General features: G+C 46.5%; 1 protein-coding gene across 5 annotated transcripts in view; it reads right to left on the bottom strand.

The window, feature by feature from the left end:
• CACNA1D (calcium voltage-gated channel subunit alpha1 D) overlaps window positions 1-24,948 on the bottom strand; it is a 312,213-nt gene that overhangs the window by 280,234 nt on the left and 7,031 nt on the right. The gene's annotated exons all lie outside the window — the stretch shown is intronic.

The raw sequence follows: 24,948 nt of genomic DNA on the forward strand, positions 1-24,948 counted from the left end.
GAACGGTGCATGACGGCGCCTAATAACTATTTATCAGTTTATTTTAAAATTTTGCTCTTTTTATTGAAAAGAAAACACAGGACATGTAAAACCGCAATAGCACAGAACAAAAATATTGCATACCTCCGCAACAGGGGGCAGAGCAAACAACGCTGAGGGAAACAGCATAGCGGAAGTGCATCCATGGGAGAGCAGAAGAATACAGACCTAAGGATGGTCTCGGGGGAAATTCCAGCTGAAGACGCTGGAGCTGAACTACTCTTGTTCACAGAGAACCGTATCCAGGGGCACCAGGTTTTTTCGAACTTCTCAACCGTATCTCGGAGAATGCTGGAAAGTTTATCAATCACCATAATCCACACCAGCTTAGTTTTTTTCACAAGGTCTAAACTAAGTAAAGGTCCATTCAGTCCATTCATAAGATTGTATTCATTCATTCATTTATTTCAGTGGGGCTGCAAAAGATGCGGACAGCTGTATGCCTGTTACACGGCCCTGCAAAACAAGCAGAACATGTCCTGTTCTTGTCCGTTTTGGCATTTATTACATATTGCAGGACATGTGGAAGGGGAAAATGCGGGATGCACACGGACGGTATTTGTGTATTGCAGATCCACAATGGAATTCAAAACGGATACGGTTGCGTGAATGCCCCTTTATGTGTATGGCCATTAGAATCACAATAGCATGGGCATGGAAATCTCTTAGGGGACATTAACATGACAGTAGTTTTGCAGCCCACAAATCACGGATACCGGCCGTGGCATCCCACACTTTCCACTTCCGCATGTCCCTTGATATGTAACAAATGCCTATTCTTACCCCCAAAATTGGATCTGATGCAGACCGAAATTACGGTTGAGTGGATGGACCCTATATGAGATTTGTTTTTGAGAGTGTTCAGGGAGGTTGGGGATAGGTTCACCTAGTAGCGTTTCCCAAGGAGATCTGCCACGGATTGTAAAAGGTGATAAAAGTGTGTCCAAAAATAACACCCTGTGGGTCAAGTCCACCAGATATGTGGTAATGAGCCATCAGCTCCCCTGAAACAATGAGAGGAGACCATAGTCAACATTACAAGAATGAAAGAAAACCGGCACTCCCAAAAAAATCTTTGCTGATGATAGATTTATTGGTCACTCATATGAGTGACCAATAAATCTATCACCAGCAAAGATTTTTTGGGGAGTGCCGGTTTTCTTTCATTCTTCTGATTTTGGGATTACCTCCACACAAACCGAGCACCCCTCAACCAGCACGCTGTGCCGCCTGACTTCATTACACCATAGTCAACATCACATCTGGTCCAACCTCCAACCCCACGGGTGAACCAGAGCTGCTGTGGATTCTACTTAGAGATATTCGCTGGTAAAATCTATATCGGATTACAGTAGCAGGTGGATGATAAACCTTGTCCAGTTGCTGCAGAAAGCAAACCTAAACTAAATCCGCAGCATCTCGGTCACATGTGGAGATACCCTCAGACAGATTTTGTAGCATCTTGTGGACCAGCTCAAAGGTGGTCTAAAAAGTCGTATAAAATTCTGTTAGTATGAAGCCTTGTGGCCCTCTATGGTCACTTTCACATCTGCATCGGAAGTTCTGTTGGGGTCTTCTGTCACAGAATTTGTCAAAAAAAGCTGAGAAAAAAGTCTTGACCAAACATGGATCCTTCACTGACATCTTCACGGATGAACCACTGACCATCTTGTCATAGATGTCAACACAGACAGGGACGTATGAAAGAGACCATAGACACATTTAACAGACCAAATATACACTGGTCACAAATTTGACAAAAAAATAAAAATGACACTGCCACAATATTCTGGCATAAAATAAACCTTAAAGGCTATGTACACCTTTGGGTGAACAATTTTCTTTATTAATGCATTGTACTCATTTTAAGCTAAAAATGCATTAAAAATGTTGAGCCCCTTTCTCTGTACAGCCTTGAGATTCTCTAGTAGCAGGATCTGTATGTTTACTGTTTCTCGTTAGACAACTCAGCTGACGGCTCCTTATCTCTGACCTGATAAACACTCATTATGTATCAGTCCTTATCTTACTGATAAGAATGTGGCTCATATAAGTGTTTATGACCTCTTAGTAATTTAGAAATAAGGTTTATTAGATGACCGGCACAAAGTGAAAGTAGTATTCACACAGCTAGAAAAACAGTTAAACCATTGACAGAATAATGAAACATTTTTAATAAAAACCTATTGAAAATTTTTAGCCCAAAATGAGTAAAATGCAATCCTAAAAAAAAAAAATTGTCCCGGATGGTGTACCACGCCTTTAAATCTTAAAATATCTGCCCTGTATGCCTATTTTGTCTACAAATGTCAACATTTGCGATACAAACAGATTCTAGAAATAATTAGTAGAGAATTTCCCAAGTCATCTCCTGCCATATTCTTTATTAATGAAGTTGAGCAGAAACTCTTCTTTTTTTTTCCACAGGTAGAGCAGACGCAATACGAGAAGCCATTCATATGTACCCCCAATGAAAACCACCTACAGCCTTTATAACGAGATACGTCTGTTATATGTCTCAGAATTTCCTGTCATATTAATATTTAATTCTTAACAAAATCAAAGAGCATAGAACACGTCTCCTCTGGTCTGCGAGTATGTGCTAACCTCTGGAGACCATGTACAAGGCAGGCTGCCGGGCCACGCCATCAATCATTTATCATCATTCCTTCCACGTAAGCGTGAATTCACCATCTCCCCTCAGACACACGCTGTGAACATAAAGTAATAGTAACTCCGACAAATAGGACAGCGACCATGTCGGACTTGCTGTGAGGCCATGATGTTCTTCAGAAGGGAGCGCTCACACTCATAAAGTGAACTCAGAGGTAAAAGAAAAGTGAGGGATGGTGGAAAGCAAAGTGCACAAGTATGGACGGAGATGCACCATAACTGGAAGCTCCTGGGCCTCAAAGTGCGTAATATTGGTGTCTTCTTATGTGACAAGAGGTGTAGTCAAGCGATTATGAGGGGACAATGGAGGACCTGTCACATCTATAGAAGGACATATTCCACAGCACTCCCTCAAAGTAGTGCAAAACCCAATATGGGGGAGATTTATCAAACTGAGGCAAAGCTCAGTTCCCCACAGCAATCCTAGATTCAAATGTATTGGCTCCAGTGAGGTGAAATGAGTCTCGCGAGAATTTGGTGAATACATTTGGAATTTAACTATTAAACTGGAAAACCATTTTAAAACAGGTATCCGAGGTTGGCTTCGGTACCGACTGGTACCTCGGTACCGAAGCCAAGTTTTAAAATCAAATCCTGAAGTCTCGCGAGACTTCGTGATAGCAATTTGCCTCACCAGAACCCATACATTTTTAATGCAGTACAGAGCATTAAAACGAAGTCTGGAGCGAAGCGACTTCGGATCTAGGATCCAAAGCTCATCCGCAATCGTCATCACTGGAGCTTTACCATAGTAAATAGCTGTCATGTTTAAAGGGGTTGTCTGAGAGCGACAGAAACATGGGCGGCACCTGTAAATGTGCTCAAATAAGAAAAGAATCGATACTTAACCCCTTTCTGCCCTGCTTCTTCCAGTATTGCGCTCCGGTCCTCCTGGCAGCTGTGTGTTTTCTTGACTTCAGCAGTGACACGAGACACCACTGCTAAGGCCAGTGACTGGCTGCAGTGGAGACCTAGGTTTATGGAACATCAAGGGGCTCCCCGAGTTTTCACTGAACTCTGAAAAACCCCTTTAAGAACCTACACTAGTGAACTGGAAACCTTGCAGACCAGCACTGAAGCACTGCTGCAGTGACACTGTGCGTTACCAATAATACTATTCTATGAGGGAATTGTTACTTTAGCAACATAGAATTTCTCACTTCATAATCCTACAAGGTAAAGTGTCACTTAATTTGATAATAAAAAAACACAACTTGCCAGAAGCCAAACTTAAAGGGAACCTGTCACCCAAAAATCGCCTATTAAGCTGTTTACAGTACCTTATAGTGCTGTATAGTCGTTTCCTGATGCACTTTTTGTTAGTTTTGCAGCATGTATGCTCAGTCAGAAATCGATGTTATATTCAGCTGCTGCCCCGTGCTTCAAGTCAGGCTTGAAGTCACGGGGGCAGCGGCCTCGGCGTCTTACATGGCCCTCTCCCCGCCCCCTGCCTCTGTGACTGACAGCCGAAATCCGATTCCGGGACCGCGCTCAACGGCCGCATGCGCAGTAAAGGGCGGCAGGAGCGCGGTCCCGGCTGCCGCGCGTACTACGCGCCGTCTTACTTTCGCCGCACTGCGCATGCGCCCGACATCCTGTATCAAACGCGCCCGCGCCCGGCATCTGGGCGCGGGCGCGTTTGATACAGGATGTCGGGCGCATGCGCAGTGCGGCGAAAGTAAGACGGCGCGTAGTACGCGCGGCAGCCGGGACCGCGCTCCTGCCGCCCTTTACTGCGCATGCGGCCGTTGAGCGCGGTCCCGGAATCGGATTTCGGCTGTCAGTCACAGAGGCAGGGGGCGGGGAGAGGGCCATGTAAGACGCCGAGGCCGCTGCCCCCGTGACTTCAAGCCTGACTTGAAGCACGGGGCAGCAGCTGAATATAACATCGATTTCTGACTGAGCATACATGCTGCAAAACTAACAAAAAGTGCATCAGGAAACGACTATACAGCACTATAAGGTACTGTAAACAGCTTAATAGGCGATTTTTGGGTGACAGGTTCCCTTTAAGGACCGTGACAAAAGTAACTTTTTGTCCGTGACAAGAACCACCACATATCCCACGGCAGAAACTGCTGCACTGTGCTGCGGTTCAGCCATGGGTTTTTATGTGGACCTAGTCTAGCTTTAGCTCCACCGAATGGAGCTAAACCGCGGGCAGGCTCCTTCTGAGGCTTGGCGAGGGGTCCGCACAGTAACCACTCCAAGAATAGACCTGCATATTCTTGACGCAGTTCTGAAAACCGTGCAACAAAAATCCCAGGCGACATGAAAGCGCGGCCTCCCATTGAAGACATTGGGAGGCGGTTTACAGGAGATGAGGCCCGGGTTTCGGCACCAAATCTTCTCTGAAATACGCTCCTAAAATCCTCCATCTGAACATATCCTAAAGTTTTGGGACCTCAATGCAAAATCTGTCGCAGGGCTCCCATCTACCATGTGCCATTTAGAATACTGGTGTCTCCCTAGGTGGCAGTGGGTGCTTTGGGCCATCTAATACACCAGGGTCGAGGGGTAGCTGCTACCACCTCTGCATCCCCTATAGTTATGCCCCTGCAATTTGCATGCCTCCAAATTTACTCCAATACCTCTGATATGGCACCAAACACAGTCTGCAAACCCATTTACATGGGCAGATGTATGGCCGGTAACAATCGCCGATCGATGATAAAGCCAATCGATAAGTGCTCATTTAGTTCCATATACATGAGGCAATCTTTGGTGCTGTATGTGACCAATGGCTAGTGTGATCATTCAGACAGACGGTTTAATTATTGTCAGCAACATATCACTGTTTTCATAAGCATCCAAGGATCATAGAACGAGGCAGCGCTCCAAGTAGTGAAAAATGGTGGACCACGTTATTCACCCAACTTGTTTCACAAGGAGACGTGCTGCTGACAATTGATAATTTTCATGCCCACATAAAAGATATGGTCAGCAACAAACGAGCATTTGCTTGCTTCAGAGCTGAGCGCTGGCCAGATTTACACAGGGAAATGATTAGGGACAAGTATTTGAAAATGTGATTGTTCGTTCAATCACCTGCTTGGGCCTTAAGACTAGAATCACAAATGCAATTTTTCAGCCAAAGCCAGAAGAAGATATAAATGGAACGGTAAATCTAAAGGGAAGACTTCTACTTCTCGTTCTTGCTGGATCCACTTCTGGTTTTGGCTCAAAAAAGTGCATAAAAAACTGTGTGTTTCTTTGTGTATAGACATCACGTAGCTGCAATGCCGCTTCCTGCTCCAGTCCTAGTGGTCATGTGATCACTGAGTGTGCACGAGCTTCTGGGTCTCAGCAGACCCAGATCAGCTCTGCTGTGGGGCTGTACAGGTCTGTACAACTTCTCTGGGGACTGTCTTTCCCCTGTAATTGAGGCTACCATGTCAGTCCTAGTTACAGGAAAAATCTGCAATAAAAAAAATGTAAAGTTAAATGTCGCCCAAAGGTCTTGCATCGCCTTTAACTTAAATGCTACGTACACCTTCAGAGGCACTTTTTTCTTATGATTGCAGTTTAATAATTTTTGGCTACAAATCATATTTTCAATTGGCCTTTATTAAAAATATTGAGCTGTTCTGTCACAAAGGGTTAAGGAGGACCTTTCATCTGGCAAAACATTGTGAACTAAGTATCATGATCTGTACAGCGGCGCCCAGGGATCTCACTGCACTTACTATTATCCCTCGGCGCCGCTCCGTTCTCCCGCTATGTCCTCCGGTATGTTCGGTCACTTGGTTATAGTAGGCGGAGACTGCCCGTGTTCTCCTGGGCGTCTTCTTCTCCCAGGCTGTAGCGCTGGCCAATCGCAGCGCAGAGCTCAGAGCTCACAGCCTGAGAGCTCCGCCTACTATAACCAAGTGACCGAAGATACCGGAGGGCATAGCAGGAGGATGGAGTGGCGCCCAGGGATAATAGTAAGTGCAGTGAGATCCCTGGGCGCCGCTGTACAGATCATGATACTTAGTTCACAATTTTTTGCCAGATGAAAGGAAGAGGCGGGGGGACGCAATGAAAAGGCCGAGCAAGCAGGGCACCTAAGAGAGTAATGCCGCCCCTTGGGCACTTGCGACCCCTCATTTGCATATCTTATAAAGATCGTTTTTGATGGATTTATAAGAGCAGGAAAGATGCCAGAGGTAATGTTTTGATTAACTGTAAGCATGCTAGGGAGCTGTGGGAAGGGTTAAAAAAGTGAAATGCTGGTGACAGACTCCCTTTAACTCTAAGCTACTACGAGGTCATAAACACTTATTTAAGCCACATTCTTATCAGTAAGATAAGAACTGAACTATAATGAGTATTTATAATGTCAGAGAGCAGAGATAAGGAGCCCATCAGCTCCCCAATTGACGGAAAAGAGAGAAAATCCAGAGGCTGCTTATAGAGCATCTCAGCTATGTACAGAAATGATGAGAAATGATTTTTATCTCAACATGAGTACAATGCAATAGTTAAAAAAACCTTTAAATTAATTTAATTCACTTAAATTTAAATAAAAAAATAAATAAAAACCAGCCAACCAAATAATAAAAAGCAGCTTCTAGCCCCGCCCCCCATAACCAAAGCTCATACATCCCATATAATAAAAATTACAAACATAAAACCCCATGTATCACCGAAAAAGGTGCAAAAATAATTTACATAAAAAGTTATATCTTTCAAAGACGCATGAACTAAAAAAAATGCACCTTGTTGGGGGGAGGGTGTAAATGGCCCGGTCTTGAACTGGTTAAATTAAACAGATTTAGTGTTATAAACGTCCCTTTCTGTGCTATGTCCAAACATGAACCCATGTAAGCACAGCAATTACTAACACGACAGCCGCCTGGCTATGCTCCAGCGCACCTCAATCTCTTTTATATTTGGTTGTAAAACAGAATCCTGATAACTGCATGTATTTTATCATTCACACATTGTCAAGGTTTTTAATATTGCAAAGAAAGATTTTTTTTGCATTGACAGATAATTTACCGTAACTGTAAAGTAAAATGGGGGAGATTTATGAAGACTGGTGTTTCTAACGTCAGTCTCCAGGTACTTAGCGGTGGAGTGTGATGTGTATAAAAATGATTAAAGGGAACCTGTCACCAGGATTTTGTGCATAGAGCTGAGGACATGGGTTGCTAGATGGCCACTAGCACATCCGCAATACCCAGTCCCCATAGCTCTGTGTGCTTTTATTGTGTCAAAAAAACGATTTGATACATATGCAAATTAACACAAAAGAGTCATATCTTACTTGTGTGACCAGAGAAGAGTCATATTTTCAAGCTCTGACTCATCTCTGCTTAATTTGCATATGTATCAAATCGGTTTTTATACACAATAAAAGCACACAGCGCTATAGGGACTGGGTATTGCGGATGTGCTAGCGGCTATCTAGCAACCCATGTCCTCAGCTCTATACACAAAATCCAGGTGACAGGTTCCCTTTAAGGCTGAGTTTACACTATAGGTATTTGGTCAGTTAATCAAATCTTTCCATTACACCTGATCTCTCAGGAGGCTTCACCACTGGTTTTGGCTCACAATAACTGATGGAAATAACTGACCAAATAACTGAAGTGTGAACTCAGCCTAAGTGGTGCACACACACCTCTTTCAGGCCTCATGCACACGACTGTTGTTTCATTCCGTGTCCGTTGTTCTGTTTTTCGTGATTTTCTGCTGATCCATTGACTTTCAATGGGTCCGTTGAAAACTTGGCTAATGCACCGTTTGTCATCCACGTCCGTGATCAGTGGTTTCAGTCCGTCAAAAAAATATAACCTGTCCTATTTTATTCACGGAAAACGGTTCGCGGACCCATTCAAGTCAATGGGTCCGTGAAAAAACGCAGAGGCACACAAGATTGTCATCCGCGTCCGCGTCCGTTTTTTTTCCTATCATTTGCATGGCAAACTTGACTTAGATTTTTTTTTTTACTTTCCTTCATGTCTGGAGATCCTCCAAAAATAAAGGAAGAGACACGGAAACAAAAACGGAAACGGATCACGGAACAACGGAACCCCTTTTTGCGGACCGCGAAAAAATACTGTCGTGTGCATGAGGCCTAAAGGGCATCTGTCAGCAGTTTTGTCCCTATGACACTGGCTGACCTGTTACATGTGCGCTTGGCAGCTGAAGGCATCTGTGTTGGTCCCATGTTCATATGTGCCCGCACTGCTGAGAAAAGTGATGTTTTATTATATGCAAATTAGCCTCTTGGAGCAATGGGGGCGTTGTCATTACACCTAGAGGCTCTGCTCTCTCTGCAACTGCAAAACCCCTGCACTTTGATTGACAGGACCGGGTGTGACGATGTTTCCCCTGCCTGGTCTTATCAATCAAAGTGCAGAGGGCGCAGCAGTTGCAGAGAGAGCAGAGCCTCTAGGTGTAACAACAACGCCCCCGTTGCTCCAAGAGGCTAATTTGCATATATTTAAACATAATTTTTCTCAGTAATGCAGGCACACATGAACATGGGACCAACACAGATGCCTTCAGCTGCCGAGCGCACATGGAACAGGTCAGCCAGTCACCATTTGGAGCAGTAGAGCAAATGCATTTAGCTCTGATTGAGAGCAGCTTTAACAGTTTGTCGCCCAACAGTGGGGCTCGAGAGAACGTAACATCGGTATCCGAAGTAGATGACCTACGAGACCTAACGAAAGGCACTTGAGGAGGGGACCACGGCCCCAAGAGAAGGTAAGAAAACTTGTTAATCTTGCCTGCCTCTGGTTGCTTTGTTTCGTTACGTCGCGGCTGTCTGTTCTGCTGGACGATGGTTACACTGTAAGCAGCAGCTTCGGCTGATGTTGAAATCTCGAGTCCCTAGAAACTTAGATTGAGAAGGAAGATTTGCTCTACTGTGGGTACAATTTGGAGCAGTAGAACAAATGCATTTAGCTCTGATTAAGAGCAGCTTTAAAAGTTGTATAAAACTTCAGAAAAATATAGTTTACAAAAAATGCTTAAATAGCTGCACACAAATAGTGTTTTTTCCCCAAAAGCAGCATTACATCTGTCCACAGAGGTATACGAAGCTCTGTTTGCAGCAGAAAGCAGCCTTTTTAATCTAATTTAATTCGGAAACTGAGAATGGCTCCTAAACCAGAAAACCCCTGTCATGGGAACCATTCTGCTCCTATCAGCCTTTATATCGAAACTGCAAAGTAGCAAATGGTCAGAAAAAAATTAACATAGTAAAACAGACGAATGCTGCATTACAATACCGATCCGACTGCATCCTATTATCTGTGCGAAATGCAGAACCGGGCGAGTACATCGGATGCATTCGGCTGGGTCTTGCACTGAACCCACCACTAGTTACCGCTCCATTACCAGCAGTGAGATGTAGACAGGACGCCCCCTGGGCACAGCGAGACCACTAATCTATACTCATAGATATTTCTGAAAGGGAACCCGTCTCCTGGGCTCGGAGCAGAGATGACTGAGGACTATTACATGGCTTACAAATGACTGCCATTAAAAGTAAGAGCACTCGGGGGATGTGCCGTCACTATATGGTGACTGAGCGCACGCCGCACCCCAGTGCAGCCATTAATCACAGGAGGGACAGCAACCTACCAGAGGGCGGATAAACAGACTACTGGGCGGTATTAATAAAGAAAGAGAGAAAGAACTAGAGAGAAAGAAAGAAAGTAAAAAAAGAGAATAAAAGAGAAATATCTGGGCTATGACGTTTCTGTGTGCATTATCCCAGTATTGTTTCATTACTATGTGCATAACCCCACTACTGTGCCATCACTGTGTGCACTATTCCTAGACTGTGACATCTTTGTATTCACTATCCCAGTACTGTTGTATCACTGCGTGCATTATCCCACTAATGTGTCTTCACTGAGTGCACCTAGACTTACAGTACAGACCAAAAGTTTGGATACACCTTCTTTTTCGGACTGACTGACCTTCATTTCTTAAAGTAATGATGGCCACTCGTTTTTCTTTACTTAGCTGCTTTTTTCTTGCCATAATACAAATTCTGACAGTCTATTCAGTAGGACTATCAGCTGGGTATCCACCTGACTTCTCCACAACGCAACTGATGGTCCCAACCCCATTTATAAGGCAAGAAATCCCACTTATTAAACCTGACAGGGCACACCTGTGAAGTGAAAACCATTTCAGGTGACTACCTCTTGAAGCTCATCAAGAGAATGCCAAGAGTGTGCAAAGCAGTAATCAAAGCAAAAGGTGGCTACTTTGAAGAACCTAGAATATGACATATTTTTAGTTGTTTCATACTTTTTTGTTATGTATATAATTCCACATGTGTTAATTCATAGTTTTGATGCCTTCAGTGTGAATCTACAATTTTCAGTCATGAAAATAAAGAAAACTCTTTTAATGAGAAGGTGTGTCCAAACTTTTGGTCTGTACTGTAAATCTCTGTGTGCATTATCCCAGTAATGTCTCGTCACTGAGTGCACCTAGACTTACATCTCTGTGTGCATTATCCCAGTACTGTTACCTCACTGTGTGTTATCACTGTGTGCACTAATCCTAGGCTGTGACGCCTCTGAGTTCATTATCGCAGTGCTGTTACATTACTGTGTGTATAATCCCACTCCTATGACATCACTGTGCAAACATTATCCAGCAGGTCTCACTGTAAGTTTTGCTGTGGGCCCCATGATTACTTGTCGCGCCCCTGGTGACATAATTATTTTTCCATTCTCCTTTGCAAACCTATGTGTGAGCCGCTTGGAGAACTGCGGCTTATACGTATTTCGGGGGAAATGAACAACAATTTCATTGTTGAATCTATTACTTGGCTAGTACTGGTCCACGGGTGACACTGTCCCGAAAGACAGCTGAAGCTTTTACAGCATACTATCAATCACTATATAACCTACGTGCGTCCACAGCTCAGAACCCAGAAGCGAATATACAATCGATTCGTACATACCTATCGGCCTCGGGTCGCCTCTCCGCCCTGGAGTCCCCCCTATCGGTGCCTCCTACTGTCCATACGTTCGACTGAAAAAGTCAAGCGTCCTTTCATCTCTATGGGGACGGAATGGATGCGGAGAGCACACCATTTCCGGAGCGCGGCCCCGATCTTCCGGTCCGCAGCTCCGCAAGAAAATAGAGCATGTCCAATTCTTGCCGGACAAGAATAGGCATTTCTATGGGGGTGCCGGCCGGGTGTACTGCGGATCCGCAATGCACTACGGACGTGTGAATGGACCCTTAGTGTTCAATTAACCTAGGCACATGGACCTGGGCGATAATCATTCATTCTTACAGGAAACGTTTGAGACCATCGTTCTCTTGTCTGATTGTCCTGACATGTTGTAGATTTATATCGATGTTTTATAAAACACTGAAATCGAAATAAAGAATTTACAAAAATATATGAGGAGAGCCGATAACATAAACTGCCCCATGGGCAGAATCCAGGCGGCCCGGGCAATCACCGGCACCTGTCCCCCCCATTACTACAATCACCGAGGCAAGCTGGGGTGATAACAGCTACACATGCAGTTCCCTCATATACCAGCGACAGGTGCTAACACTTCTGCTACTTCTTTCTCAGAACTGTGCCATCCCTCTGTTATTCCTCCTAGAAAATGTATGAACTAAAGTGAAACCATGCCACTCGTCCAAGTGATGTGTCCCTACAAAGTCTGTCACTGTCCCTAGTAAGACCTAGTTTTCAATTTCTACATTGATTTCTAAAAGGAATAACAGAGGAACATCCCAGCACAGAGCTCACGCGCAAGAGGATCCAGAGTTACAGCAAACTGAAGCATCGACTAAGGCTAGGTCTACACGACGACATTTGTCGCGCGACATTTTGTTGCACCAATGTCGCGCGACAATTTTTATGGCAGTCTATGGTGTCGCACTGCAACATGCGACATGCTGCGACTGCGACGCGACAGTCGTAGAAAATCCATTCAAGATGGATTTTTCTGCGACTGTCGCGTCGCAGTCGCAGCATGTCGCATGTTGCAGTGCGACACCATAGACTGCCATTATAAAAATTGTCGCGCGACATTAGTGCAACAAAATGTCGCGCGACAACTGTTGCGCCCTATCTGTCGCGCGACTTTTTGTCGCGCGACAAATGTCGTTGTGTAGACCTAGCCTAAAACAGACAAGTAACGAGCCGCTTTGTTGGATAAAGAAAAGGTTTGCAATTTTCGGATATACTTTATGTTTCCATTCCTCACAGTTTTCCAGATTGCCGCAAAATAACAATTCTGCAGCATCTTTTCTTAGGACTCTTTGTTGAGCCATTCCTTTATTATTCCTACTAGAAGTTAAAGAATGTACTACCAGTAGTCTGCAACTGGATGTTACCAGGTGAGGGCGCGTCCCTGCCCAGTCTGACACTATCCAACCAGTGCTGCCTGGTCAGACTGTGCAGGGACACCCCCCCAACTGGTAACACCTAAGTGCCTTGTGTCCATCACGTTATACACTACTTGTTTCCATGGTTACGACCACCCTGCAATCCAGCATCAGTGGCCGTGCTTGCACACTGTAGGAAAAAAGCGCCAGCCTCTCTAGTGGCCGGGACCGTGGTGCATTTTCCTGTAGTGTTTGCAGACACGACCACCACTAATGGAAACCAGGGTGGTCGTAACCATGGAAACAATCAGTGTATAATGTGATGGAAAAATGTATCCAGCCAGCAAAGGAGGCAATATGGACAATCACAATACATTAGTAAGTGCCTTGTATTAATTTTCTCTACGCTATTTGCTGAAGTGAGAGAACCCCTTTAATATGACTTTATTTTTTTCTTTAAACAGACGCTCGCTTAAGGCCTCATGTTTTTTCACTGTCCGTGATTTGGCTTCAGTGGTCCGTGTCCGATTTTGCTTCAGTTGTGTTTCCTTGTGTCTTCCTTTTTTTTTTGTCTGACAGTGGAAAAAAAGGAAGATTAATGAAAAGTGTAATTTTATTGCACCAAGGTCTTGTAGAAAAAAACGGACACAGACGCGGACACGGATGACATACCAGTTGTGCATCTGTTGTTTTTGACGTATCTATTGACTTGAATGGGTCCGTCCTCCGTTTTCCACTGACAAGAATAGGACAGGTTATATTTTTTTGACAGACTGGAATCACGGACGCGGAGAAAAAACGGAGGACTATAATTTATTTTTTCACAGCTCCATAGAAATGAATAGAACCTCCACTAAACTGTAAAAAATGACGAAACGGACGCGGATGCACACAACGGTCGTGTGCATGAGCCTAAATGTAAGTAATAAAAACGTCATGTGAACACATGTGGTGAGACCATCACGACATTCTAGTATGACCGTGGCCTATACATGTGGCTCGTTAACGTAGCAGGAGGTCATGGGTTAAATAATAACTTCCACTAAGCAGTGGACGCCCTACAAGACTGAGACTGACAGAACCGCGCCAATTATATAGCTTTCCTCACAGATCACTATGGATTTCGTAAACACGTAATTATTCTGTCAATGTCTCCCCCTCCCCCAAACGCTTTCAAAGTAATTTCCACTCTACAATTTGGAGACAGGAACGTGAAGTACTCAGACTACCGGAGTGACGGCTGCGCCGGAGGTCTTTCTCATTTCATTCTGAACCTCCCCGGTCGGAAGTCTTTCCCTCCATTCTGCCGCGATGTGACCGGACAAAACAAACAATTATTGTGTAGAAATCAATCAGCTTCCTGCGCGTCCACCGTAAGGGACAGGACAACGGATTACATACAGACAACGGTCATTAATCTCTTAAAGGGAAACCGTCACCTTGAAAATGCAACATAAGCTACAGGCATCATATTATAGAGCAGGAGGAGCTGAGCAGATTGATGGATAGTTTTATTTTTTTTAAATATTCAGTATAACTTGCATTATATTCATTTAAAGGGGTTTTTGTAGATGATAAAAGAGTTTTCCGGGAGTTTCATACTGATGACTTGTCCTCTGGATAGATATGTAGAAAGGAAGATGGCTCCGGCAGCATGTAGCAGTATGAAAAAACTTCTTTATTCGTACCTCCAGACACAAATGGCAACGTTTCGACTGTTCACCAGTCTTTATCAAGCCTAATGACATCAGTGTTGGTAGGCATATAAATACCCCCCCACATTAAAAGACACGCCCCACATTGTATCAACATAGCCAATTATTGTAATGGAATGAATCTATGCAAGTTGCTACTTACTGAAGCCGGCATGGACTCCATCCTCGTCATGTGCGCCACAGCGTGTTGTCACCTCCACTGCGCAGTCGCGGCTTGCCGGCTTCACATGCCGGAAGTGTCATCAGTCACCATGACTACGGCCGGCACTGACGTCTCCGGCCAATGGGCAGCCAGAAGCACACACTGTCGTCATCGTCTGCGCGACTCGCACGTGACATCCCATATGGTGCGCACAACCGTGCGTCAATCTCATAGGTCACATGGATGGCGCAGCCAATGGAGACACAGTGCAAACACCGGAGCCATGGTAACCGCGACGCCGTGACCAGCGCAACTTAACCTAAAGCGATGTGCATAATCCATATGATAACATGTACCCAATCAATGCACATAGGTGGCTGGATTGATATTGCCAGATCAAGATCACAATAGTGATCGCCACAATCTCACTAGACAATGCACATATCAAGCAGAGGTGGAGACCATGTCCAGCACAGTATATCGCAACCATGCAAAATCGTTATGTATAATACATTTTCCAAAATAACACCCATCAGATGCAATAAAAGGCATTATATCATACAAATATAACAATCTCTATGTTAGGGATGTGTTAACACATATAAAAAATTAATTATAAAAAATTAATAATGATGTCCCTATACTGAAGAGGATCATACAGCGACCCACATCAATCGATGGATGCAACGTTAAACTCCAAGTTTAACCCATAAGGTTGAAGGGATCTGAGGGTATGGATCCACTTGAGTTCCTTTTTCCTAAGAATCACCTTCCTGTCCCCACCCCTTCTCAGATACCCAACGCTGTCAATTACTCGAAATCTTAGTTGATTAATAGCATGTTTACAATCGATAAAATGTTTGGCAACCGGTTTGTCAATAGCTCCTGTTCTAATAGTGCTCTTATGCTTATTAATTCTTTCCCTCAGTTCCATTGTGGTTTCACCCACATATATTAGGCTACATGGACACTGTATCATGTAAACCACGTCTGTGGATTTGCATGTGAAGTGTCCCTTAATCTTAAACCGTTTACCACTATAAGGCCTCATGCACACGGACGTTTTTTTTCACGGTCCGCAAAACGGGGTTCCGTTGGTCCGTGATCCGTGACCGTTTTTCCGTCCGTGGGTCTTCCTTGATTTTTGGAGGATCCACGGACATGAAAAAAAAGTCATTTTGGTGTCCGCCTGGCCGTGCGGAGCCAAACGGATCCGTCCTGAATTACAATGCAAGTCAATGGGGACGGATCCGTTTGATGTTGACACAATATGGTGCCATTTCAAACGGATCCGTCCCCATTGACTTTCAATGTAAAGTCTGGAGTTCTGTTATACCATCGGATTGGAGTTTTCTCCAATCCGATGGTATATTTTAACTTGTAGCGTCCCCATCACCATGGGAACGCCTCTATGTTAGAATATACTGTCGGATATGAGCTACATCGTGAAACTCATTTCCGACAGTATATTCTAACACAGAGGCGTTCCCATGGTGATGGAGACGCTTCAGGTTAGAATATACAAAAAAACTGTGTACATGACTGTCCCCTGCTGCCTGGCAGGTGCTGCCAGGCAGCAGGGGGCAGACCCCCCCCCCCTGTTTTTAACTCATTGGTGGCCAGTAGGCCCCCCCTCCCCTGTTGTTAACTCGTTGGTAGCCAGTGTGCGCACCCCCCTCCCTCCCTCCCTCCCTCTATTGTAATAATAGCATTGGGGCCAGTGTGCGCGCCCCCCCAACCCCCCCCCTCCCTCCCTCTATTGTAATAATAGCATTGGGGCCAGTGTGCGCGCCCCCCCTCCCTCCCTTGTAATAATAGCATTGGGGCCAGTGTGCGCGCCCCCCCAACCCCCCCCCCCCTCCCTCCCTCTATTGTAATAATAGCATTGGGGCCAGTGTGCGCGCCCCCCCAACCCCCCCCCCCCTCCCTCCCTCTATTGTAATAATAGCATTGGGGCCAGTGTGCCCCCCCCCCCCTCCCCCGATCATCGGTGGCAGCGGAGTAGAAGATTCATACTTACCTGGCTGCTGCGATCTCTGTGTCCGGCCGGGAGCTCCTCCTACTGGTAAGTGACAGGTCTGTGCGGCGCATTGCTGTCACTTACCAGTAGGAGGAGCTCCCGGCCGGACGCAGACATCACAGCAGCCAGCAGCCAGGTAAGTATGAAAATCTTCTACTCCGCTGCCACCGATGATGATTACAATAGAGGGAGGGAGGGAGGGGGGGGGTTGGGGGGGTGCGCACACTGGCCCCAATGTATTAAAACAATAGAGGGAGGGAGGGGGGGTTGGGGGGGGGCGCGCACACTGGCCCCAATGTATTAAAACAATAGAGGGAGGGAGGGAGGGGGGGTTGGGGGGGGCGCGCGCACACTGGCCCCAATGTATTAAAACAATAGAGGGAGGGGGGGTTGGGGGGGCGCGCGCACACTGGCCCCAATGTATTAAAACAATAGAGGGAGGGAGGGGGGTGCGCACACTGGCCACCAACGAGTTAACAACAGGGGAGGGGGGGGGCCGCACAATGATATTCAAACTGGGGAGGGGGGGGTCTGCCCCCTGCTGCCTGGCAGCCCTGATCTCTTACAGGGGGATATGATGGGGTTAATTGTACTATCATATCCCCCTGTAAGAGATCGGGTGCTGCCAGGCAGCAGGGGGCAGTCTTGTACACAGTTTGTAGTGTATTCTAACTAGAAGCGTCCCATCACCATGGGAACGCCTCTGTGTTAGAATATACTGTCGGATCTGAGTTTTCACGAAGTGAAAACTCAGCTCTGAAAAAGCTTTTATGCAGACGGATCTTCGGATCCGTCTGTATGAAACTAACCTACGGCCACGGATCACGGACACGGATGCCAATCTTGTGTTCATCCGTGTTCTTTCACGGACCCATTGACTTGAATGGGCCCGTGAACCGTTGGCCGTGAAAAAAATAGGACAGGTCATATTTTTTTCACGGCCAGGAAACACGGCTCACGGATGCGGCTGCCAAACGGTGCATTTTCCGATTTTTCCACGGACCCATTGAAAGTCAATGGGTCCGTGAAAAAAAACGGAAAACGGCACAACGGCCACGGATGCACACAACGGTCGTGTGCATGAGGCCTAAGGATGAGTAAAACCATCACCTCTCATGATGCAACTGCAGTTGCAGCAGGAGAGGCAAGGGAAATTACCATTCTTGAGTGGTGCCAGTCTTTTCTGTTTGTCTAAATCCTTACCCCCTATGTCCGCTTTGACCAATCTGTCACGTAGATTACGGGTCCGTTTATATGCCATCATAGGGGGGACAGAAAACTCCTTAACTGTTGGCAGTCCTTTCTGAAGGATCTGCCAATCCTGGCGTAGAATGGCAGCAATATTGCGGCTGTCACCCCCAAAGATGGACACAAAAGGGATACGGGCAGATTCTTGTTTCTGTGGTTTCCTCACCAATGTAGACCCACGTTTCATGGATGTAATCCTGTGTTTGGTACGGTTAATCAATTGTTTGGGGTAGCCTCTCTTTAAAAATTTCATACACATCTCATCTATTCTGTAGTCAAACTGGGTGTCATCGGATACGATACGACGTACCCTGAGTAGTTGACTCCATGGAAGAGAGTTCACCATGGTCTGAGGGTGATTGCTATCATACATTAGTAGGGTATCCCTATCTGTAGGTTTCTGGAATAGATCAGTGCCGATCCTTCCATTGTGCACCTGAACCCGGACATCCAGGAACTGCAGCTCACGGGCAGAGTGCATCACGGTGAACTGCAGGTCCCGGATGCTGCATTGATCAACGCATTATCTTGAGACCATAAGGTGCTGCTTCTACACCTTCACGTTTATCTATTGTCCTCTGGATAGGTCATCAGTATCTGACACCCGGGACCCCCCTTGATCAGCTGTTTGAGAAGGCACCGGCGCTCCTGTGAGTGTCGCGGCCTTCTCGCAGCTCACCAAGCATAGCGCCGTACACTGTATAGTGGCTGTGATTGGTATTGCAGCTCAGCTCCATTCACTTCTATGGGGCTGAGCTGCACCCAGGCCATGTGACTGATGAAGGTGACGCTGCGAGGGCTGGTGCCTTCTCAAACAGCTGATCGGCAGGGGTTCCAAACGTCAGGCCCCCACCGATCAGATACTCATGTCCTATACAGAAGACAGGTCATCACCATTAGATTAATCAAGTTTTATTGAAGTTTTCAAATTAAACTTTACAGAATAACAAAGCCCCAAGTAGGAGCGCCATGACAATTTATGACAGTATTGGTACAATAAGTCAAAACAGCAAGCACTTACATAAATCGCACAATCCTATCAAATTTATTCCGTCCTGTCATAATTTGCTGTTCAGATTGTCAACAAAGAGTGACCAACAAAAAAGAGAAAGAAAGAGGGGAAAGAAGAGGGAAAGGGGAAAGGGAGGGGAAGGAACCATATCTCTTTCGCTAAAGGAGATATAAAGCCTAAAGCTTACATCACCACCGTACATTAAAGGGGTTCTGCACTTTCATTTAACTGATGATCTATCCTCTGGATAGATCATCAGCTTCTGATCGGCGGGGGTCCGACACCCGGGACCCCCGCCGATCAGCTGTTTGAGAAGGCAGCGGCGCTCCAGCAGTGCCACGGCCTTCTCACTGTTTACCGCCGGGCCGCCTGCCCACTGACGTCACGACTTGTATCAACTAGAGTGGGCGCGGCTAAACTCTGTTCACTTGAATGGAGCTTAGCCGCGCCCACTCTAGTTGATACAAGTCGTGACGTCAGTGGGCGGGCGGCCCGGCGGTAAACAGTGAGAAGGCCGCGGCGCTGCTGGAGCGCCGCTTCCTTCTCAAACAGCTGATCGGCGGGGGTCCCGGGTGTCGGACCCCCGCCGATCAGAAGCTGATGATCTATCCAGAGGATAGATCATGAGTTAAATGAAAGTGCAGAACCCCTTTAAGGTCCTCCTACCTCATGTAGCCAGAATAGCGAGAAAGTCTGGGGATTCTATTGCCGTAAACCAGCTCGCCCATGTCTTGTTATATTTATTCGACAAATCTGGTGCCTCCGCCGAGATCTCCTCCATTCTGGCAATTTGTTGCATTTCTTGAAACCAATCCCTCATCGTGGGAACCTGTGTTGAGCGCCAGTGTCTAGGGATCACTGTCCTAGGTGCTGTGATAAAAAATCGTAGTAGGTCATCACCATTAACATCACAGAAAACCCATCTAAATTCCAGCTTATTCTGGGCTTTGAAGTCCAGGAGGCGGTCCTATCAGTGATTGACAGCCTCCTCTCTATGACTGTGTGTACAGAGACAGCTGTCAATCACTGATAGCACCGCCTCCTGGACTTTAAACGCAAAAATCTGCAGAAATGTAATTGAATGAAATACAAGTTCTACTGAATCTTTTCCCATAAAGCTACATATCTATCTGCTCAGCTCCTCCTGCTCTATAACACGCTGCCCCGAGCTCAGACACCACATTCCACCTGACAGGTTCCCTTTAAAGACAAGACACTGGCTAAGGATAGGTCATCAATATCAGAATGTCAGAAGACCCGGATATTCGGTTTTGCATTTTTGTTTTTATCCTCCCCACTATCCAATATCAGGGGCTATATTTTGCAGGACAAGTTGTATATTTTAACGGCACTTAATTTAAAGGGGTACTTCCATCTTAGACAATGGGGCATATCACTAGTATATGCCCCCATTTTCTGATAGGTGTTGGTCCCACCTCTGGCAAAGTCCCAGAGAGGGCACCGGGCATGCGCAGCCGCACGCCATTCATTTCTATGGAGCTGCCAAAATTTGCTGAGCTCTGGCCTATTGAAGTGAATGGAAGCAGAGGCCGTGCAGGCGCGGCGCCCCCCTCCAGGACTTTGCCGGCTGGCTCAGTTTACAAGATAGGTGCAGGTTCCAGAGGTGGGACCCACATTTATCAGACAATGGGGGCATATAGTAGTGAGATGCCCCCATTGGTTGAGATGGGAATACCCCTTACCCTTTAATGTCCACCGTATAGACTCCCCTAAAGAATTATTAGGAACACCATACTAATACGGTGTTGGACCCCCTTTTGCCTTCAGAACTGCCTTAATTCTACGTGGCATTGATTAAACAAGGTGCTGATAGCATTCTTTAGAAATGTTGGCCCATATTGATAGGATAGCATCTTGCAGTTGATGGAGATTTGAGGGATGCACATCCAGGGCACGAAGCTCCCGTTCCACCACATCCCAAAGATGCTCTATTGGGTTGAGATCTGGTCACTGTGGGGGCCATTTTAGTACAGTGAACTCATTGTCATGTTCAAGAAACCAATTTGAAATGATTCGAGCTTTGTGACATGGCGCATTATCCTGCTGGAAGTAGCCATCAGAGGATGGGTACATGGTGGTCATGAAGGGATGGACATGGTCAGAAACAATGCTCAGGTAGCCCGTGGCATCTAAACGATGGCCAATTGGCACTAAGGGCCCTAAAGTGTGCCCAGAAAACATCCCCCCACACCATTACACCACCACCACCAGCCTGCACAGTGGTAACAAGGCATGATGGATACATGTTCTCATTCTGTTTACGCCAAATTCAGGACTCTACCATTTGAATGTCTCAACAGAAATCGAGACTCATCAGACCAGGCAACATTTTTCCAGTCTTCAACAGTCCAATTTTGGTAAGCTCAGTGCAAATTGTAGCCTCTTTTTCCTATTTGTAGTGGAGATGAGTGGTACCCGGTGGGGTCCTCTGCTGTTGTGGCCACCTTTCTTTCCCATTCTGACACTCAGATTGGAGTTCAGGAGATTGTCTTGACCAGGACCACAACCCTACATGCATTGAAGCAACTGCCATGTGATTGGTTGACTAGATAATCGCATTAATGAGAAATAGAACAGGTGCTTCCTAATAATTCTTTAGGTGAGTGTATATACGGCGCTGGTTTAAAAGGGTTTTCCGAGATTTAAATACCGATCAGTGGGGGTCCGACACCAGGGACCCCCTGCCGATCAGCTTTTTAAGATGGCGTTAGCTCCACGGCTCAGCTGAGATGCTCCTAGGCCATGTGATCAATGAACGTGATGTCGCTTGCCTAGGAAAAGCTGAGAGAAGGCAGGGGTGCGAATGCCTTCTCAAACGGCTGAACGGCGGGGGGCCCGGGTGTCAGACCCCCACCGATCAGATCCAGGGGATAGGTCATCAGTATTTAAGTCTGCTGGCCGAGTGATCAAGCAGCTGAACGTCGGGTGCCAGCTGTCAGAGACAGACGAGGGCCCTAGAGAGAAGACAGAAGTGCTCAACGAGTGCCGCCACCGCCGCCTCTATCATCCTGCCTGGTCACATGACCACTAGGACTACGGACGGCTAGGAGGACGCTGACACGACTAACTAGTACTAGTCCTGTCCTAGCAGTAACTATCTCTGCAACTGGGGGAAAGAGTAGTGTGAAAAAAACAAGTGTGAAAGAAATAATTTCCCGCAAAGGTCTATTCCGGTAGAGTTACAAAAAAAAACTCCCCTAAAAGAATGTTTTCCTCATGAATTGATCTTGGATGGCTAGCCAAGACCCGATTGCTCCAAATCTGACATCTAATATATCAATATTTACAGTATACAAAGTCTATTTTAGGGTTAAAAAAAGCTAAAAATGTAAAAAAGCATAATTTTTCTTTACTATTTTTAATATATAAGCCTAAAAGCCTATAAAAAAAAGCATAAAGGGGGTCATTTATCAAACTGGTGTAATGTAGAACTGGCTTAGTTGCCCATGGCAACCAATCAGATTCCGCCTTCCATTTTGCACAGCTCCTTTGGAAAGTGAAAGGTGGAATCTGATTGGTTGCTATGGGCTTGATAAATGACCAGCAAAGTATAAATATAAAACCAATATGAAACAGTGTCTTATCTGTCGGCATCTTCACCTGTTCTGTACGACCTCTAAGGCAGAAGACATATAGGTATAATGATATTATGTCTACACCTCCCCCGCCGCGTGGAGGTAACTAATCCTTCCACACAAACAGAAGCCGCAGCCCCCCCCCCCGGCACTGTGATAACCTATAGGACATTATATCAGTAGACAGGACAGACGGACGCCGCCCCGACAACGAGACAGGAGATAACGGACAGAACAGCACGGCCAGGATATTAGATCTCACTGGCAATATAGACGTGTGCAGGCGGCATATATGCTCCATGTGATGTGCCGTAATCCACTATACATAATCCATTAACCCTTTCCTATAATCAGCAGAAGAATAGAGATTTGTGTATACCGGGGATTGGACTCCATAACCAGGAGCCGATGCAATTAACGTGATGAGTCGGGCAGATAATACCGCAACCAGAGTTAATTCCTTTCTAGAATAAAAAGACAATGGCGTTTCTGAGCGGAGACGAGCAGACTCCATGAGGTCAGGTGCCCTATACATTTGCTATCGGAGTTGTTCTTCGCTGATATCTATGAACCAGCAGGAAATTTACGGTGTTAATGGGATTGTTGAGATTTTTTTTGAAGGGTTAGTGTCATAAAAATAAAAAATCAATTAGTTATACTCACCGATCCCTGCTGCTCACCACTGGACTTTACTCCCGATCCCTGCTGCTCACCACTGGACTTTACTCCCGATCCCTGCTGCTCACCACTGGACTTTACTCCCGATCCCTGCTGCTCACCACTGGACTTTACTCCCGATCCCTGCTGCTCACCACTGGACTTTACTCCCGATCCCTGCTGCTCACCACTGGACTTTACTCCCGATCCCTGCTGCTCACCACTGGACTTTACTCCCGATCCCTGCTGCTCACCACTGGACTTTACTCCCGATCCCTGCTGCTCACCACTGGACTTTACTCCCGATCCCTGCTACTCACCACTGGACTTTACTCCCGATCCCTGCTGCTCACCACTGGACTTTACTCCCGATCCCTGCTGCTCACCACTGGACTTTACTCCCGATCCCTGCTACTCACCACTGGACTTTACTCCCGATCCCTGCTGCTCACCACTGGACTTTACTCCCGATCCCTGCTGCTCACCACTGGACTTTACTCCCGATCCCTGCTGCTCACCACTGGACTTTACTCCCAATCCCTGCTGCTCACCACTGGACTTTACTCCCGATCCCTGCTGCTCACCACTGGACTTTACTCCCGATCCCTGCTGCTCACCACTGGACTTTACTCCCGATCCCTGCTGCTCACCACTGGACTTTACTCCCGATCCCTGCTGCTCACCACTGGACTTTACTCCCGATCCCTGCTGCTCACCACTGGACTTTACTCCCGATCCCTGCTACTCACCACTGGACTTTACTCCCGATCCCTGCTGCTCACCACTGGACTTTACTCCCGATCCGTGCTGCTCACCACTGGACTTTACTCCCGATCCCTGCTGCTCACCACTGGACTTTACTCCCGATCCCTGCTGCTCACCACTGGACTTTACTCCCGATCCCTGCTGCTCACCACTGGACTTTACTCCCGATCCCTGCTGCTCACCACTGGACTTTACTCCCGATCCCTGCTGCTCACCACTGGACTTTACTCCCGATCCCTGCTGCTCACCACTGGACTTTACTCCCGATCCCTGCTGCTCACCACTGGACTTTACTCCCGATCCCTGCTGCTCACCACTGGACTTTACTCCCGATCCCTGCTGCTCACCACTGGACTTTACTCCCGATCCCTGCTGCTCACCACTGGACTTTACTCCCGATCCCTGCTGCTCACCACTGGACTTTACTCCCGATCCCTCTTGACCTGTAGGAAATGATCATGAGGTGGGTCACTGCGGTGGCCAGGTGATTGGTGGTCATTTCCTGTACGTCGAGAGTGACCAGGAAGTAGTCACCAGCGAAGATACTTGTAACTATAATGTATGGGTTCCTAGGAGAATCCCAAAGGTCACGCTGTCCCCACACCATCCTCATGTCCACCACCCCAACAACATAACCCACAAGGGACCACACAGAAGCCCTTGAAGACTCAGCACTTTCTGACCCCCCCCCCCCCCCCCACACACACACACACACACACACACACACACACACTGTCTATAGACCTTCTCATGTGACCTGGTGACGT

The sequence above is a fragment of the Bufo gargarizans genome, chromosome 7 (assembly GCF_014858855.1).
Source record: "Bufo gargarizans isolate SCDJY-AF-19 chromosome 7, ASM1485885v1, whole genome shotgun sequence".
Classification (NCBI taxonomy): Eukaryota; Metazoa; Chordata; class Amphibia; order Anura; family Bufonidae; genus Bufo; species Bufo gargarizans.